Raw genomic sequence first — 22,224 nt, 5'->3', positions numbered from 1 at the left:
TTTAAACCAAGTTACTACACAACGGAGCAAGGTTACAAAGTTACAGTTTTATTACTGTCTTTTTGAAACAACCAAGAATAGGTTTAATTCCATGAATTTAACATTGATTAAACATGCATAAAGGTTATAATTAAGCCTTAGTTTAATCCCTGGAGTCTTCCTAATCATACACAGAACACAGATTAAAGAGATAGAGAAGAACAAGACTTGCCTTAAGTTTCAGATTTGAAATTCTAAACTGTCGTCTCCTGAATTTTTCGACGAAGTTTCTGACTATTGTTCCACCTCCGTCACTCTTGGTTTAGTCTTAGTTGAATCCCACAACCCTGGCTTCCCTCCTTAATCCCTGTCTATAAGCTCTCAAGTTTTCACTCTCTGTTTTCTCAAAACCACAACTGTTGCTCTCTGTATTTTTACTACGTATATGGGTTTTGTTTTTTAAAACCCTAGGTAGAACTCGTACATGTATATTTATAGGTGTTTGTAATACACAACCCTAATTCTAGTTGTAATACAAGAAGGAAACCCACCTATCCTAAGTCAGCTACCATGAAACCTAAACCCTAACCCTAATTTACTCATTTAAATAAATACACACTGAAATAAGTAATGAAATAACTATAGTAAGTAAAATAGTAAAAGACAACTAATTAATTAAAAACACTTAAACAATTAATTCCAATTAATGCAAGAAAATACAATTAATCATTTAAACAAATAATTCCAATTAAGTAAACAAAATAAAACAATTAACAATTATTCAAATAAAAAGACAATTAAAGAAAACAAGTCAATAAATGAAATTAAAACAATTTAATAAATACCAGGACTATCCTTTTGAAATTAGGGGTATTACAGCACATGTCGCACATTTGACAATGTTCTCACCAACTCATTGTGCGTCTTGATCTTGATTGTTCCAATTCCCAAAATTTTAAAAGCTTTCCTGTCCGCCGTCAAAATTGAACCACCTTTCACTCTTTATAGGAAGAGAAAGAATCCCTACTAGGACACATATGAACGGAACAACCAGAATCAAGAATCCAACTGTTATTAAAAGACATACCTGGACACAAGGTTGTCATGAGAACATATTCGTCACTTTCCGAATCACTTGTTGTAGCAGTTGCCACGGAAGCTGCCTCTTAAACTTTCTCTTTGCCATTCATATTCTTTGCCTTTAGTTTGGGACAGTGCTTGATGATGTGCCATATCTCGTGACAGTAGTAACATTCCACATTTTTATGAGATCTATATTTGCCCCAACTACCAGAATCCTTTGTCTCACTTTGCCTCTTACAAATAGACCATCGGCCTGTTCATCTCCAATTTTCCCAAACACCTTTTTCCTCAATTCCTGAGAGCTCAATGAGGATTTAATATCCTCCATACTAATAGTGTCTTTTCCATAGAGCAATGTGGTAACAAAATGCTCATAAGAAGGAGGCAAAGAACACAACAAAATAAGGGCTTGATTCTCGTCATCAATTTTAATATCAGTATTTTTCAAATCCATAATAATAGAATTGAAATTATCAATATGCTCCTTAAAAGGCATACATTCCTTCATACGAAGGGTGTAGAGTCTCTGTTTCAGGTAGAGTCTATTGGTGAGAGATTTCGTCATATACAGACTCTCCAATTTCAACCACAACTTTGCCGCCATGTCTTCACCAATAACTTCATGCAGCACCTCATCAGCTAAATTCAAAATAATTGCACTGCGCCCCTTTTCATCAACCTCATCCTTGTCTTCATTAAACATAGTTTCTGGCAACTTGTATTTCCCAAACAGCACCTTCTTTAGACCTTGCTGAGTCAGCAGGGCCTTCATCTTAATGCGCCAAAGATTGAAGCTAATCTTGCCATCAAATTTCTCAATCTCATATCTGGTCAACATCTCAAAAAACTCCCCAAAATAATTCTCGGTGAATAGTACCGTATTTGTGAACAGCACCCGAATAGTATATGTAAACAGTACCGTACGTGTGAACAGTATCTGTAAACAATATACACGAACCCGAGCTCTGATACCAGCTTGTTATGAAAAAAAAAAAAAAAAAAAGGATCAAATAGGAGTTTATGAGAACAAAGAGAAAATTAATGACAAGAAAAAAAAAATAGCACATACACAAACGAGACAAGGATTTATGTGGTTCGGCTATGCCTACATCCACGGGGAGAAGACAAAACAATATTTCACTATAGAGATAAAGAGATACAAGGCTAAGTGGCTCACACCCAAAACCCAATTACACCCAAAATCTCTCACTTTCCAACTGATATTTCAAGCACCCAACTGATGATTTGGATGCTTCAAACTATGGAGGGCAAAGGCTATTTATAGCCAAAATAGGACACCAAAATGAAGCTACTTGGTAACCACTCAAAAAGACTTGTTGGGCACACATTCTTAGAGGCCAAGAATCTTGATGACATCATGGGTGATGCAAGCCTCAAATTGAGCCATATGTTCAACATTTACCCTAGTATGAATTATTCAAACTTTTTCTTTTGATCACCTAGATGCATAATTACATTGGACATCTCGTATACAGACGGTATACATGCACAACAAACACGTGTTACCAGTTCAGTATTGAAGATACCTAAGACTTTCATTGTTCAACATGGCGTTACTTAAGAAAGTTTGATGACAAACCCTAGCAAGAGATACATTTCCCAACCCAATACTCTCTGGGATGGACAAAAGTTGAACCTACAAAGTTTTAGAACACACAAAAACAATTTGAAGAAGTTAGTTTTCTTTCATCTACTATTTTGTCATGTAAAATTTGACCTCTAAAAAGAAATAGACACCAAAGACCTGCACTGTATCGAACATATGTGCATGGACTTTCAAGCCTTGTTTTTACAATGTTTAGTATGAATTATTCAAACTCTCTCCTTTGATCGTCTAGATGAAACTAGAAATCTCTAGATCAAAGTTAGCAACGTATGCATGTGCAGCAAACACGTGTTACCAGTTCAGTATTGAAGATACCTAAAGATTTTCATTGTTTAACATGGCATTACATAAGAAAGTTAGACGATAAACCCTAGCAAAAGATACATGTCCCAACCCAATATTTATAACCCGAGGGTCCGAATCGCTAACTGGGTCCTTATCCGAACCCGAGGTCAACTAAGGACACTATTGTCCTTTCCTATGTCAATGTATAATATACGTGTAATCCCAGGGTTTTAAAAAAAATAGTAATAGTAATAATAATAAAATGAGATCATAGCTACAAAATATGTCAAAATAGTCCACTAACCCATCGAACCCTGTGGAGGAGCGTCGTCCGCCACTTCCCTTCCGTGTCCTGAAAAATGTTAATAATAAAGGGGTAAGCATAAGCTTAGTAAGAAGTGTCTAAGGCACACTTCTTATAACCCCGTGAATCCATACGAAGAATAGGTAAAGGCAAATGGGATTATGCCATAGGGAATATATATATATATATTTATATATATATATATACACACACACACACATATATATCAATAACACCACAACCAGTATATAACCAAATATCATTCAATCACCCATACACCAAATATACTAATGAGATGCAATGTCATGCCAATATCACTCCCCGTTTTCCAAAACAACTCCAAACCGTTAATGCAATCCGGCCCATAGCGCCTCTATGTCGCCACAAGGAAGGGATTGGCTAGCTTTCCCTGACCACATGGCACCTCCATAGCTTTGTCTGGGCCTAGGTAGCTCAACCTCCCTCTAGATCACATTAACACCCCGGACCACTAAGCGCCTCCTAGGCGTCCGGTTTTCACAAACCTTTCATTAAAAATCATTTCCCAAAAATAATTTCCTTTATTTTAAAATAATTTCCCCATTTTCTTTCCCAATGAATGCATGAATGCATGAATGCTTCATGCGTCTCACTGCCGTAATATCATGCAAATCAACTCTAACAAATATTACAAGCTTATCAAGATAATTCTCATAGAAGAACAACATGCATATAAATAATCAAATTTTAGCCATTAAATATAAGAATTTAAAACACAACCATTTAAGTATCATTCTCTATTCATTTTAACAACTATCAACTCACAAATCACTTTCACATAGAAACCCACATGGATATACAAATTTAATATACCACACTAAAGAAATTTCTCTAAAGAATAATCATAGTCAAGCATGTTGTACATTAATTATAGGAAAATGAATCACAAGAACCAAAGATTGAGTGAATTAGAACTCCCATACCTCAAGTATTGAAGAAAACCCACATTTCAACCCAATTTTCGGAATCCAATGGGTGGCCAATTGAAAATCAGCTCCGATCAAAACGAAGCCCATGACGAGCTTGACAACTTTGCCTTTTATGCAAGATCAAATTCACAAAGACGGAGAGAGGTTCAAAGCTTGAAATGCTAGGTTTTTAGAGAGAGAATTTATGCACAGAGAGAGATTACGATCTAGAGAAGGAAAAAGAAAAAAAAAATGCAGAATGTGATAAGTGTGGTGTATATAAAGTGTAAAAGTCTCTTGTGGGGCCCACCCCACTTACTTTTCCTTCTTTCCTTTTCTTTTTCTCTTTTTCTTTTCTTTCTTTTTTCTTTCTTCTCTCTCTCGGCTGGCAACCACTTGCTCTCTTCTTTATTTGAATCACAATATACATACATACATATATATATCATAAACATTACAATATACCCTCCTTAAAAGATTTCATCCTCGAAATCTACCCTTCCTAAATAAGGAGGCCCACAACCACACACCTTCCCGAGAACAACTCACAAAACCCCAAAACCATGAACTCACTAACATTATTACCTTTGACACCGAACGTCACCAGGCATCACACACCACTACCACAAAAACAGAATGCTCACCACCATATGAGGGTACTCATTATTCACGACATCAGAACATGAGACCAACTAGGCCTACACCCGACTCAAAACGGACATCGGTCCACTCTACACCACTACGCAAGACTCCGAAGCCCAAAAGAAAAACGGTCACTAAACCACCGAATATGACAACATTCAATCACAACTAATCCCTAAAATAACACACAAAACCCCAGACGAAGAACCCCGTCCATTTCACAATCAAGCTCAACTCTAATCTGCACATCCCTGTCAAACTGAACACTTACTACCTAACACTTAACTACACCATTACATACCCGTACAACAACTACCAACCACACCAAGCGATAATCACAAAACTTATCATCCTCAAGATGACTAAATGATGAATCTCCCAATGACTACATAATCATAAATCACCAAAATAATAAAACAAATTATCTTATACCCAGGTCACAAATCCTCAAAACAAAATCTTCAATAATTAATGATCGAATCGCAAGCCCTATACCAGACACTTAGTACTACCTAACACACTTCATCACCCAAAACAAATCATCCGAATTGACACTGTCACACCGACACAATGCGCAACACCGTGCTCTCATAATCCCTGACAAATTGAAACAATCATTCACCTTTGACCCGACATCGTGCTAAGAGGGACTAATTCAGGAGAAATAGTTGGCCATGCCATTCTCATCATCGATCCGGTCTTAACACAGATGTCGTTCCTGTCCTCAGGTCCAAACCTCATGCACACTCTCACACAGTCCACAAAACAACATTGAGATTCACTCGTTATCAATCCATCGTTCTACGTAACCACGATGGCTAAACAGTCACATACTTACTTTAAAAATCCCAATCATCCTTTAATCGTACAACCCTAAGAAGCTAGTAATAACACAACACCAAACGTCACAATCATCAACCAGTGTAAAAACTCTCTAATGATCTCATAGCACTCATACCAGATGACTCCATAACATCATTCAGTTCAATTCTTACATTTTCAAAACACATAATACGATCATCTCATGCCTAAAACCTCAAAATCAAAATCAATTATTCCCATTATTCCTCAACGGAATCTCACATTCACTTTCTTTAATCACGTAGTTCTAAGGCGATATCACACTTATCCTCAAGACACTGCTCGAATCAAACGCCGATAAAAACATCCGAATACAGGACTCACATCACGTCACCTAACCATCCTCAAGCTTACAATTCATAACACACCTCTAACCATCACCAATAGTACTAGACGCCGGAAACGCAATCCCTATTCAGTAACTCGTGCCGTCAAAACCACTCTCAAAACAAGCACCACCTAAAACGAATGACTTTATCTCCCTTCGTGAGAGTGAGTCGACTAAATCAACCAACCTTTACCGATAAACTCTAATAACATAATAAACCACACACAGGTCCGTCCACCCACGGACGTGCAGAACTCCTAAATGGAGAACAAGACTTACAACAATCGACGTCCTTGCCAGGACTAGAACAAACGGAAAGGTAATGAACCCTGCACTCACCAAAGACTGACAACTCCTACCCGAATGCATCTGACACCCTGTCACACTTTGCTCACCAATCATCCAACCACGGATACCCAATCTCACCTGAGATGAACTAAACTCCTTACACACAAGGAAAAGAACCAACTAGATACCTGTACAGAACTATGAACTCAATTCTAAGCGACCTCGCCTCTAACGGACCGTCATACACTATCAACATTGAATCCTCACATACGATACTCCGCAACACCCATGCTAACCCAAAACCAATCAAATAAGAGCACCAACGCTCATAACACACTGACACTAGAAATTATCACAACCCATCGGACACCGCATCCCGTTCATCTAGAAACCGTTACTCTCAAATGGCAACCTCTAAATTATAAAATGACACATTACTACCCATTTCATCTTTACCCTCCCAAGCGACACTACCTCGATCACCGTACACATAAAACCTGTAACCTTAGTCACAACAACCCACTGAATCTTCAAAAGAAAAAGGTGCCTATATAACAGCACCGCTCTCACTGGCTCTAAAGACTAAGCTATCCACAATCACATCAACTGGTGTACAATCCCATCACAAAACTGACAATACACAACAAACAACTCATAATCCCTAAATCACATTCGGATCATACCTCAAACCATTCTGCTTATCAGCACTAAACATCACCCTATAACGCCTCGATTACCGTCATCCTCGAATGACACTTGAACCTCTCATTTTACCATACCATCAAGCTACTTCCAAACGATTCATCCTCAAACATCCTTAAGGCAACACCATCATAAAAAGAGAATAAGCATCACTCTCGATAATCCCCCACAACGGCCACTATTTACAACTAGAAAAGAACCTCCATACGGCAATGTCATGCTGAAAAATCCTCAAAACAAAAATGAGCATAAAACCCAGAATGCTCAACACTCAACTATCTCCTCAAAACCATCCACAATGCAATCAATCACCAACGCTTAACCGGCCACCCTAACCACTCTTTCTTAGACAATATACATGCTTTAACAAGAAAGCTTCATACCCCAGGTTCAACGTCACTACTTCCCCATTCCTCATAACCCCTTTGGCCCCGTCAAAAGTTAAATGGGGCTACCAACTAGACCTACGAGATCACCCTCATCCCAATCATTCTAATCATCAGTCTACCTTTTCGAATCCTCAAACACCAAGCACTATCTCCTGATACTTCAGACACAACTTGAATTACAACTCCAGCCCACAACTTTCAACTTCCAATACATAGTCCATTTGGTAACATAGTACCTACCATCTATCACTTCATCCACAAACAACCGAGCACTTCAACGACCCCATACTACCTGCCTTATCATGCAATCTTGCACCACACCACTAAAACTAACCACTATACTCCACCTCGTGACTCTCTTCATAACTGTGCCAACCCAGAACCCCGCTTATCGACCGAGCCATGCAATCAACCCACCGAGAGTCGATTACCCGTAGCACACTTTCGTAACTTTTCGAAATTGAAAATCACCCCTCATCCAACCGTAACCAACACACTTTCTTAGACCGCACTAGAACACCCGCAATACACATCTACAACCCATAGACTACATTCGTGACTAAAACAACTTCTGTCACACCTACCACGACTGGTTCGAAAAGAACCTCCGCACCAAACTGTGACCCAAGTCACAAACACTAACCTCCTAAGGTCGTACCTTTCCCCCTCGAAACCCTCACTGGCACACCTGACCTCCATGGTCACAGGAACCCATCCACTAATGCATGAAACTCACACACAACAAAGACACCATGCCATAAAATATGAACCCATTCTAAAGTCGTGCCCTAAGTACCGCACAAAATGTAACAAGAAAAAATCAGGATGACTACACATTAAATAGCTCAATCCACGAGCTAGAAGTCCACGTCATTCATTCAATAAGAACCGGCACTTCAAACAACCATGGAGCAACCGAACTCCTCGCCTACTCAGGTCAAAACCCACGCAACCATCCACGCTCAACCGCATATTACTATGCATGTATACATATATATATATATATATATATATATATATATATATATATATAATAAAAGTATCTCATACCATGAGTCCCATCATTTAATTTTTTTTTTTTTTTTTTAAACACCTCATCTTTCATTATTTTTTTTTTAAAAAAAAATAAAAAAAAATACTTGGATAACCATGCCTAATAACTATCACAATACCATCCGAGACATGCTTGCACCTACCATGCTCACTACTTGCCACATTATCATTTAAAATAAAACTGCACACCACCGTGCCTACCACTTGCCGTTACCATCTAAATCACACTTGACATCTTATCATAATTAATATGTTTTCAATTATTTATACATTTCATCGTCATGGCCATATAACACACACTTTATCAATTAAATATTTAAGCATGTGAACACTTAGCAAATAAGCATGCCTTTTAAAACCGTAAACACATAAGCAATTAAACAAGTAAACATGTTTCTCAGGTAACAAACACTTTAAAACACAAGCACATAAACAATGCAATTCACCTTCCACATAACCCTAGGTAGGCCTCCACCCATTGTCCTACTGATTTTCGAACCATTGCTCTGATACCAAATTTGTAACGACCCAAACCCGAGGGTCCGAATCGCTAACCGGGTCCCTATCCGAACCCAAGGTCAACTAACGACATTACCGTCCTTTCCTACGTCAATTTATAATATACGTGTCATTCAAGGTTTTAAAAAAAAAAAATAGTAATAGCAATAATAATAAAATGAGATCATAGCTACAAAATATGTCAAAACAGTCTACTAACCCATCGAACCCTCAGGAGGAGCGTCGTCCGCCACTTCCCTTCCGTGCCCTGAAAAATGTTAATAATAAAGGTATGAGCATAAGTTCAGTAGGAAGTGTCTAAGACACACTTCTTATGACCCCGTGAATCTATACGAAGAATAGGTAAAGGAAAACGGGATCATGTCATAGGGAATATATATAAATATATATATATATATATATATATATATATCAATAATACCACAACCAGTATATAACCAAATATCATCAAATCACCCATACACCAAATGTAAAACCCCTAATTCTCAAAAGGATATAATTGGAATTTAATTTCATTTTTTTTTTTTTAATTATGTGTTTATTTGCTTAATTGGTTAATTATGTATTTTTAAAAAAAATTAATTGTTTAATTGAAATTGTTTGTTTGTTTTAATTAAGTGTTTAATTATTATTTGATTAATTGGTGATTTAATTGATGTATTTTATGTAGTAGCTTATATGGTTTATTTATTTTAAATCTATGTATGCTAGGGTTTTATTTTTATGTAATTTTGGTCGTCGACTTATAATTTAGTTTGGGGTTTAGAATTAGGTTTTAGTGGAAGCTTATATATATACACCGTTAAATCTGACATAGGGTTTAGACATTTTTAAATATATTCTTGTTTACGTCTACTAGGGTTCGGAAAACCCTATTCACGACTGGAGAGGTAAAACAGAGGGAAACTTGAAAGAGAACAGAGAGAGGCTTGAGCGAAACATATAGAGGCTCAAGGAGGAATAAAGGGAGTTACTCATGGTAAACCAAGAGGCAACAGAGGAGGAGAATAGTGAATTGAGGTGGAGAACAGTCCTGGAATTCTAAAATTTTGAGACAATGTTGTAAGGTTTCAAACCAAAACCTAAAGGCAAGTTTTATTCTATCTCCTTCCTGTAAACTTGTGGTCTGTGCATTCTAGGTAGTCTCCAGGGGTTTAATTAAATTTAAAACAAGTCATTTATGCATGTGTTAAATATATTTAACTTTGTTGAATTAAACTGGGTTGCAAGTTCTTACAGTTCTGTTAACTGATGTATGCTTTGTTTGAGTTTAAGCTTAGTTTAATTGATGTCGTTGATACATGTTAATGCTTTATAAATATTCTGGGACATTGATTAAACATTAGAATAAGTGTTTAAAAGAATTACAGAGACCTGGGTATCGCCGGAGGCGAGGAAGACGAAGCAGAAAACGCAGAAAGGCTTCAGAGAGTGAGAGAGAGGGCTCCCAAAAAGAGGGAGCCAGCTCCCTCATCAATGAAGCCAGCTCCAAAGAGCATCTGGCTCCTAGCTGCTAAGATTAGGCTCCCAATGTTAGGGAGCCGGCTCCCATGCCAAAGGAGCAGGCTCTCAATTTGAGAGAGCCTACTCTCGCCCAGAATTATGTATATATGGTTTTAGGGCACTGTTTGGACTGTACAGGGTTTTTTCGTTTTGTTTAAACTGTTTTAAATGGTGTATGGGATTATTATAGACCTATAATAATATGGGGAAACATTAACTCATAATTGGACTAAGGAATGGAGCAAGATGGATTTAGAGAAAAACCTGTAAACTGCACACTGTTATGGTTAATTAAATTACTTACTGGAACTTGGAGCTTCTGTTATATATAACTTAATACTATTTAATTATATCTAAACAGAGTTATAAGTATAGTGAATTACTTGAAATTAACTATGCTTGGTTTGGAATAAATTGGTATTTATTTGTTTTTAATTGTATCAATTTATGGACTATTTGGAGGATGTAAATGCTATGACTTGTTTTAGCAATTTAGTATACTGTAGTGTGGACTCTAAACATTACATTATGCTATAATAGAACCCACATCGCATAATTAGTGTCTTTGTGCTCTTGGATTTAACAGTAGGAAAGTTTAACCGATTTTGCATACTGTTAACGAATAGACAGGATTAAATTGTTTGGTTTTGTTTTAACAATTTAATGGAGTGTGTAATGATTTATAAATCATGGTCTAGATGCATAATAGGGTCATTTAATTATCGGACTTGGTTTATGCTTACTTTGGATTTTAATTGCTAAGATATTAAACTTTAATCTGCAATTACATGGATTACGGTTTTGAAATTTAATTGCTGAAATATTAAACTTGATTCTGTAATTACTTGGATTATTGATTTGGACTTTAATTGCTGGACTATTAAAATATGTCTGTCAATTACATGGATATTGTGCTGGAATTTAATTGATGAACCATTAAATACTGGCGTTATCAATTATATGGATATTGGGGATGTATTTGATATTCAATTGAGTGTGCATCATTTATGGATCATTTGTATTGTATGCACCGGTATGGGATGGTGGCATATTGGGGATGAATTAGATCAAAACGCTAATTCCTACCTATTCATACATACGGAATGGATTAACTAAAACAGTTAAATCCTACATAGATGCATGTCCTAGTCAACTAAAACAGTTGAATGACATAAAAAATGTTTGCTTACTTTTCTGTGTTAGGAAAAATTTATATATATCATTATGGTACCGTGACATAAGCTTGAGTCTCCTGATCACAGTTAGGGTGTGTATATTACCTTGGATGGATAACTGGACCTAATGACGTTCCCTGGTAGGTCTAGGTGTGCATGACTACGCTACATGCGTTTTGCGTGTTACCTTCTACTCAGGTGTGATGACTATAGGTTAGTGAGCGTCCTATAGTGTGTATCTATATCTATATGGACTATTTTAGATATTACCGAGCTATCTAGGATGTATCTGCGTATCGGGTTTATGTATGGATTATAGTATGATGGAACTTACATGTGGGCCTGACCCACTCTTATTTTTCAGGTGATCGTCAGTACCAGGCTTAGAGCTTGATCGTGATAATGTAGATACAGACACTCACTCTTCCGACTACATAGGATTTTCTTTCTTATTCTAGTTTTGGATTTTGATTCTGTAAATTTATTTAATTTATTTATCATTTGGGATTATTAGGGGTCCATTAGATGGATTCCCGAGTTGTACGGATTTGAAGGTTTAAATTTTACTAAACTTTTACAGAAAGAGGATTTTTACATTTAGAATTCTTTTCAGCTTATTATTTTATTTTCTTTTAATTCTTTTGTATTCTTCTTGTTTAGATATTAATTGTTTGGTATCCCTCGGATTTGTGCTCGGACTTGATCACCCGTGGCTCTAGAATCAAGGGGTATCACAGTTGGTATCAGAGCACTCCAGGTTCTAGCGTCCTTAGGAGTGTCTTTCATTATTTGACTTCCGCGTTGCGTCTCTTTAAACTTAAAGCCATATTAGAATTTGTTGTACTCCATTTACAGTTCGTTAGGAGGAGTAGATGTCAATTATATTCCATAATTATGGAATGGTTGACACTAGGAGGAGGATGGAGTCCAAGGCGAAAGTGATACAAACCCAAAGGAGTAAAGGAATATGTTATCGAGTTCTTTGCCAGAAGCAGAACTTGGGATCGAAGGTTAAGTTTTGGTTGGCGCTACGTTAAAAAGTATAAGCCAATGAAGGATTTAGGTGTGTGTGATAAGTCACTGCATCTTGGGCCTACACGATTTCAGTTTTCTCAAAAAGGAGAAAATCGAAAATAATGAGCCTGAAAGAGATTCTAACGGAGGAGATTTGAACATATCCAAGAAAATAACACTAAATCTTAAGGATGAAGGATCGCACGAGTGTGATCTTATTCGCTAATAATATAGTGAATGATACTAGTAGAGTTGGTGTGGATCAATCTACATATAGTTAAACTTTCGTGTTACCTTTAAAAGAGGTAGATAAAAAGTACTCTTCAGGAGTTTAGGAGCGGATGGAGTTCTTATCAAAACGAAGCAATGATTTTATATCACGTTCTGGAGGGTATGGGGATTTGGTTGTGACATTCTATGTTGCTTTATAAAGCTACGTTAGACGGTTTGAATTCCGCGTATAAGGAGGATGAAGGTTAAGCCTTTGGTATTTGCTTAGGCAAATGGATTTTGTTTTTAAGCTATGTTTAAAGGATATGTTTCGAGGTTGGATGATTACCTACGAAACTATAAAAGGAAATTGTGAACCAATCTGGTAAGATTTCTTCCAAAAGAGACTTTCTTTTCTAGAAAGAATGATGTTTTAGGTAGGGTTGTATTTTATTTCAATTGTATGTATCTTATGTGTTTCATTTTCTTCAATTATTCAGGATTAGGAATGTGGTTTAGTTGGGGACACAAATATGTGATCAACCAACTATCGTTTTGGAGGAATAGCGTTAATTACACTAGGTTTATGAGCATGTGGTCATAGGATTTGGTAAATATACATAATTCTAGCCAATCTATTAAACCTAGACATGCGTAATTATGGTATATTTTCAGGATGGGATAATTAGAACCAGCAGTACGAGTCAAATAATTTAATACGATTGGTTAAATATATCATAACACCACGATGATTTATCAGAGGTACTGACCTTGCTGAACATCTTCTTGGAAATTTCAAAAGTTGTTCCTAAGTCAGCAAGAGGATTTTGTACTGATTTAAGTACTTATTGGAATAACATCGACTGAGGATAGTTGACGGACTAACTAGTCATTAGTCTATTTTTAATCAAGAATTTTACTCATGAGGACGTGTCATTGGGAGGAGTTGCTGGGGTTGTATATTGAGGAGGAAGAAAAGTCTCTTCATTTGCACAAATAATATGGAATTTTTTTTTTTTTTAGGTCACAGTTCGCAACAAATAGTTGTTGCTAGGAAATTGCTGACCATTTGGAGGATGGAAAGATTCCATATTTTTTTGAAGTTAGACAGGAAGTCTATAGACACTTACTTGTGTTAGAGAAGTGGGGTGTCAAAGACATAAAGGTGAGGCCGAACACCTAAATAAAGAAAAGGTACACGGTGTATGTGGAAAAGTTGTTGTTAGTTGACTTCTGATAAATAGAATTACCGATTGACTTTCTATATTGGTAAGTTTATCATGGATCAAAATGTATGGATTTAGTTGCATAGTTAGCTTTTGCCAATGCTCCAAATTAAACAATGGGTGCAGATGAGAGCTGGTGGTACCAGACTAACGGTACTTTCTGTAGCCAAATTTGGAAGAAGGATGTAAGGACAGAGGTTCACAACTTTTAGTTCCTTGTTTATCCTGGAGGAAACATGATGCTTCACAGAATGAAGCTGATGTTTAGAGGACAGGCAGGAAGAGGGATATAGTGAGTTTGTTTTAAAGTCTGATATCTATTAGATAATTCAGATGGACCATTAGAGATCACTAAATCCTTGCAGCCATTTCTTTTACTAGAGTAGGAATGACAAAGTCGTTTCCACGGATTTGGTTGAGAAATTGTTGATTCTACACAAGGGTCAGAATTCTGGTTGGGATATTGCTTGACTGATAAAATTAAATCAGTTTTGCTTTTGTCTATTCTGGAACTGATAAGATATAAGTTCATATGAATAGCACGGATCACGAGACAGCTTGGATGCATAGATGTGGTGATTTACACATTGCATTAAGTTTCATCTGGTGGAAGTTATTGGGAGAAGGATAATTTTATCAACCGATATGGTAATTGAACCTTCGGTGATTATTGCGAAATTAGTTGAGTTTTAGCATGTGTAAAAATAACACTTGCTATTACTAAGGAAATTGAAGAGGTCAACTTAGAGTGTTGGACCTGACCTTGGAGGAGGTAGTACCTTACTTAGATGAGCTTAGGGTACTGAAAGAGGATTAGTAGTTTCTCTTCATGATGCTAAGAAGGTCGGAGTGACTGAGATGTAAAATTCATCAATTTTATAGTGCAGTCAAATGGTTTTGAGTTGCATCATGGCTTACAAGGTTAGTTTTGGTGAGCCGGTATAGATAGGGACATGTACATAAAAGTCTCTAAGTGTATCACTGGTTAGCAAGGTGGAAAATTGATACTTGGATATCATTGGCGGTTTTAGCCACTTCCTATAACAAAATGGGAGTCGGACTAATCCGGAGTGGATGGTTGGTATAAATTACCAACATTGGTTGGAATTTTAATTCCATATGGATTAAGAGTGGTGGATAGAGCAAGTTTGCTTGTAGACATTACTTCTAGTAGTAATTACCTGGGGAGATTCTTATCAGTTCTACACTGCACTAATAATGGAGTTATAGCATGTAGTTATTCATTATAGTGAATACAAGGTGCTACATCAAAGGAATTTTCTGTAGGTGTTGGAGCAACAACTATGTTTCGCATCTCTAGGCCAGAGATTGGGTCGAGACATTATATTTAATCATGGCAGTTATGCTTAGGATATATATCCTAGGTTTGCAGGGGTAATTGAAAGTGTTATTTTGCTTTTCAGTTATTATCTATATTATTGTTAGCACAAGGAGGTTAGTGTGCCAACAGTTGAGGTTTTGGATATTATGTAGTGCAGATCTCCCACTTGTTGGTCTGCCATGGAAGCGAGGTTGTAATAAGACCTTGCCTTTATTTTAGGATACATCGGAGAGAAATACTCTCTTTTGTGGAGGATTACGCGTGGTTTGAAGGCGGCAGTCGGATTTTGTACATAGTTGAACTTGTACATTAGAGTTTTTCTCAGGAAATAGTGGATGGGATGTCTTTCATATTGGAAGCAATGTCTTTTTTTTTTTTTTTTGAAGAAAGGTCAGTTTTAAATATCAAATTGACTTTTCACGGATTTTATTTATCAATTTAGGCAGTAGCCTAGAGTTCAGCGTTACCAACTTGTTAAGCGCTGCATGCATAGGAATTTTGTGCGAATTTTCTATGGCACTTGGAGGACTATGGATTAGTACCCTCGTATAGATATTGGGTATGGATGAGTGGTTGTACGATACAACCTATGTGTAGTTTTGGTGTTTCTTAAATATCGGAATCATAAATTTTCTATACGGATTTGGAATTCAGTGGAGCCCGTACATAGAGGCAGAGTCCACAACAGAACGGAAATGAATTTACAATAAAGAATTCAGAGATTCGTGAATTCCGAGGACGGAATTCCTTTTGTTAGGGGGGAAGAATGTAATACCCCTAATTCACAAAAGAATATAATTGGAATTTAATTTCATTTTTTTTTAATTATGTGTTTATTTGCTTAATTGGTTAATTATGTATTTTTTAAAAAATTAATTGTTTAATTGATATTATTTGTTTGTTTTAATTAACTGTTTAATTATTATTTGATTAATTGGTGATTTAATTGACGTATTTTATGTAGTAGCTTATATGGTTTATTTGTTTTAAATCTGTGTATGCTAGGGTTTTATTTTTATGTAATTTTGGTCGCCGACTTATAATTTAGTTTGGGGTTTAGAATTAGGTTTTAGTGGAAGCTTATACATATACACCGTTAAATCCGACATAGGGTTTAGACGTTTATATATATATTCTTGTTTACGTCTGCTAAGATTGGGAAAACCCTATTCACGACTGGAGAGGTAAAACAGAGGGAAACTTGAGAGAGAACAGAGAGAGGCTTGAGCGAAACATATAGAGGCTCAAGGAGGAAGAAAGGGAGTTACTCGTGGGTGAACCAAGAGGCAACAGAGGAGGAGAATAGTGAATTGAGGTGGAGAACAATCTTGGAATTCTAAAATTTAGAGATGACGTTGTAAGGTTTCAAACCAAAACCAAAAGGCAAGTTTTATTCTATCTTCTTCCTGTAAACTTGTGTTCTGTGCATTCTAAGTAGTCTCCAGGGGTTTAATTAAAGTTAAAATAAGTCGTTTATACATGTGTTAACTATATTTAATTTTGTTGAATTAAACTGGGTTGCAAGTTATTACAGTTCTATTAACTGATGCATGCTTTGTTTGAGTTTAAGCTTAGTTTAATTGATGTCGTTGATGCAAGTCGATGCTTTATAACTGTTCTGGGACATTGATTAAACATTAGAATAAGTTTTTAAAAGAATTAAAGAGGCCTGTGTATCACCGGAGGCGAGGAAGACGAAGCAGAAAACGCAGAAAGGCTTCAGAGAGTGAGAGAGGGGGCTCCCAAAAGGAGGGAGCCAGCTCCCTCATCAATGGAACCGGCTCCAAGGAGCATGGAGCCGGCTCCTAGCTGTTAAAAGCAAGCTCCCAATGTTAGGGAGCCGGCTCCCATGCCAAAGGAGCAGGCTCTCAATTTGAGAGAGCGGGCTCTCAATTTGAGAGAGCCTGCTCTCGCCCAGAATTATGGATATATGGTTTTAGGGCACTGTTTGGACTGTACAGGGTTTTCTCATTTCGTTTAAACTGTTTTAAATGGTGTATGGGATTATTATAAACCTGTAATAATATGGGGAAATATTAACTCATAATTAGACTAAGGAATGGAGCAAGATGGATTTAGAGAAAAACCTGTAGACTGCACACTATTGTGGTTAATTAAATTACTTACTGGAACTTGGAGCTTCTGTTATATATAACTTAATACTATTTAATTATATTTAAATAGAGTTATAAGTATAGTGAATTACTTGAAATTAACTTTGCTCGATTTGGAATAAATTGGTATTTATTTGCTGTTAATTATATCAATTTATGGACTATTTGGAGGATGTAAATGCTATGACTTGTTTTAGCAATTTATTGGACTGTAGTGTGGACTCCAAACATTACATTATGCTGTAATAAAACCCACATCGCATAATTAGTGTCTTTGTGCTCTTGGATTTAATAGTAGGAAAGTTTAACCGATCTTGCATATTGTTAATGGATAAACAGGATTAAATTGTTTGGTTTTGTTTTAACAATTTAATGGAGTGTGTAATGATTTATAAATCATGGTCTGGATGCATAATAGGGTCATTTAATTATTGGACTTGGTTTATGCTTACTTTGGGTTTTAATTGCTAAGATATTAAACTTTAATCTGCAATTACATGGATTATGGTTTTGGAATTTAATTGCTGAGATATTAAACTTTAATCTGAAATTGCATGGATTACGGTTTTGGAATTTAATTGCTGAAATATTAAACTTGATTTTGCAATTACTTGGATTATTGATTTGGACTTTAATTGCTGAATTATTAAAATATGTCTGTTAATTACATAGATATTGTGCTGGATTTTAATTGATGAACCATTAAATAGTGGCGTTATCAATTATATGGACATTGGGGATGTATTTGATGTTCAATTGAGTGTGCATCATTTATGGATCATTTGCATTATCTGCACCAGTATGGGACGGTGGCATATTGGGGATGGATTAGATAAAAACGCTAATTCCTACCTATTCATACATACGGAATGGATTAACTAAAACAGTTAAATCCTACATAGATGCATGTCCTGTCAACTAAAATAGTTGAACGACATAACAGATATTTGCTTTATTTTTCTGTATTAGGAAAGATTTATATATATCATTATGGTACCGTGATATGAGTTTGAGTCTCCTGATGACGGTTAGGGTGCGTATATTGCCTTGGATGGATAACTGGACCTAATGACGTTCCTTGGTAGGTCTAGGTATGCATGACTACGCTACGTGCATTTTGCGTGTTACCTTCTACTTAGGTGTGATGACTATAGGTTAGTGAGCGTCCTATAGTGTGTATCTATATCTATATGGACTATTTTAGATATTGCCAAGTTATTTAGGATGTATTTGCGTATCGGGTTTATGTTTAGATTGTAGTAGGATGGAACTTGCATATGGGCCTGACCCACTCTTATTTTTTAGGTGATCGTCAGTACCAGGCTTAGAGCTTGATCGTGATGATGCAGATACAGACACTCACTCTTCTGACTACGTAGGATTTTCTTTCTTATTCTAGTTTTGGATTTTGATTCTGTAAATTTATTTATCATTTGGGATTATTAAGGGTCCACTAGATGGATTCCTGAGTTGTACGGATTTGAAGGTTTAAATTTTACTAAACTTTTACAAAATGAGGACTTTTACATTTAGAATTCTTTTCAGCTTTTTATTTTATTTTCTTTTAATTCTTTTGTATTCTGTTTGTTTACATATTAATTGTCTGGTATCCCTCGGATATGTACTCAGACTTGATCACCCGTGGCTCTAGAATCGAGGGGTGTCACACCAAATATACGAATGAGATGTAATGTCATGCCAATGTCACTCCCCGTTTTCCAAAATAATTCCTTCATGCTGTTCCAAACCGTTAATGCAATCAGGCTCATAGCACCTCTATGGCGCCACGAGGAAAGGATTGGCTAGCTTTCCCCGACCACATGACACCTCCATGGCGTCGTCTGGCCTAGGTAGCTCAACCTCTTTCTAGATCACAATAACACCCCGGACCACTAGGTGCCTCCTAGGCGTCCGATTTTCACAAACCTTTCATCAAAAATCATTTCCCAAAAACAATTTCATTTGTTTTAAAATACTTTCCCCCTTTTCTTTCCCAATGAATGCATGAATGCTTCATGTGTCTCAATGACGTAATATCATGCAAATCAACTCTAACAACTATTACAAGCTTATCAAGATAATTCTCATGGAAGAACAACATGCATATAAATAATCAAATTTTATCCATTAAATATAAGAATTTAAAACACAACCATTTAAGCATGATTCTCTATTCATTTTAACAACTATCTACTCATAAATCATTTTAACATAGAAACCCACATGGATATATAAATTTAATATACAACACTAAAAAAATTTCTCCAAAGAATAATCACATTCAAACATGTTGTACATTAATTATAGGAAAATGAATCACAAGAACCAAAAATTGAGTGAATTAGAACACCCCTACCTCAAATATTGAAGAAAACCCCAATTTTAGCCCAATTTTTGGAATCCAATGGGTGGCCAATTGAAAATCAGCTCCGATCAAATCAAAACCCACGATGAGCTAGACAACTTTGCCTTTTATGGCAAGATCAAATTCACAAAGACGGAGAAAGGATCAAAGCTTGAAATGCCAGGTTTTTAGAGAGAGAACAGATGCACACACAAAGAGATTACGGTCTGGAGAAGGAAAAAGAAAAAAAAAATGCAAAATGTGATAAGTTTGGTGTATATAAAATGTAAAAGTCTCTTGTGGGGCCCACCGCACTTACTTTTCCTTCTTTCCTTTTCTTTTTCTCTTTTTCTTTTCTTTCTTTTTCCTTCTTCTCTCTCTCGACTTGCAACCACCTGCTATCTTCTTTATTTGATTCACTACATACATACATACATACATACATACATATATATATATATGTATGTATGTATCATTTTTTTTTCTAGTTGGGACTCACACACACTGCCTCCACTGAGGTTCGAATCCCTGACCTCCCTTTGAAAAATAGGAGCCTTATACTGTTAAGCCACAGGCCTGTTGGTTATATATATATAAATATGTCATAAACATTACAAAAGTAATATAAGAGAAGCACAATTATCAATCACCAAAGCTAAACCACTTAGTTACAAGTCCTAATTTTTTACGATTTTGAAGGAGTTGTTTGGATCCAATTTCTGACAAAAAAGGTGTCATTGTCTAAAAATAGGGTAACTTGTAAATGTCGATCCTTATACCAAATCTCAAGAGGTGTCATTGTACTTTAACTTCTTTTTTTTCTTTTTTCTTTTTGTAACACTTTAATGAATGAAGTTTACTGTGAATGTAATTTGGATCACATCTTTTAAAATACTCGTATAACATAATTTACATGGCCATGATGCTCTCTTTTCTTATTTAATCAAAACTTGCATTGATTTTCACTTGTATAATATATTTTTCAACAGATTTCACCATCTTTAATTGCTAAAAAATTCGACGTTAATAAAATTATATTATAAATAAATATATTCTTATCTTTTTATTTTAAATCAATGTTGAATTACACTGGTATATATAACTCTTGAGTTCAAAAAGAAAAAGAAAAAAAACCAAAATCATTATTCTTGGAATAAATTTGTTTAACATAGAAGGTCAATGTAATTTTGGATAAACTAGGGCATTTAGTTTTGTAAAATTTTAATATATTTATCTATAAAATTATACTATTGCTCCTTCTAAAATATAAGTAATGAATAAATAAATATTTTCACATATTTGTCCTAAAATATAAGTAATGAATATCAGTTATAAAGAAAGAATAAATAAATATGTTATATTATATTAATAAACAAAAATAAATTACATCCTTATAGAAAGGGTAATGGCTTTTGTATTTTTAATTCAAATGCCTTTTCTCAATACAATATATATAAATATTTATTGGAACATTATGTGTAATATCAACGTGTGCCTTGCCGGTTTGATAAGATAGAAAAATGCCAATATTATTGAAGAACTCCTCGGAGCTTGGCCGGTTTGACAGGACCGAATCGGCCCGTTAAGATTGAAAAATGAAAATATTAATCGGCAGAGTGTTGGTAAACTCTAATTGGCTGCATCATTTCACAGATTCTAAGGTTTATTTAACTGCCGCCTCTCTGTCAGATCATTATGGTATGGCTGTACACTTGAATTTTGTGAGTTCAATGGGGCCAAAACCATTTAAGTTCCTCAAAATGTGGTGTATGCAAGCTAAGGTTAAGGAGGTTGTTGCTATAGCATGAAAAATTGGTGTTTCTGGAAATCCTTTACATGTTCTTCAGAAAAAACTCAGAGAGGTAAAGAAAACTGTTAGAGAATGGAATAGAAAGAGAAGGGTGCTTTCAGAGCAAGTTCAAATGGCTAGGGAAAAATTGATTAGAGTACAGATGGACCTACTAAAGGAACCATTTAACTCAAGTTTCATAAATCAAGAGAGGCCAGTGGTGAACTTCAACAGCAGTTGGAACTTGAAGAAATCTTGTGGGCACAGAAGGTTAGAGTTAAGTGGTTTAAAGAGAGGGATAAATGCGCTGATTTGGTCAAATAGAGAAGGTCTAATAATGCTATCACAACCTTGGAGAACACCACAAGGGAGGTTTCTAATGATCCTCAAGTAATGAAGGATTTGTTAGTCAAATTTTATATTGATCTTTATAATGATGTTGGTGGGGTAACGGGGGAAATATTGGAGCCCAGAAGAAAGCTATCTCAAGTTGAAGGCAA

Source organism: Cornus florida, unplaced genomic scaffold (assembly GCF_030987335.1).
Source record: "Cornus florida cultivar Cherokee Brave unplaced genomic scaffold, ASM3098733v1 CherokeeBrave_3.0.0_Hap2_Chr03, whole genome shotgun sequence".
NCBI classification, from domain to species: Eukaryota; Viridiplantae; Streptophyta; class Magnoliopsida; order Cornales; family Cornaceae; genus Cornus; species Cornus florida.
This window is presented reverse-complemented; position numbering follows the sequence as displayed.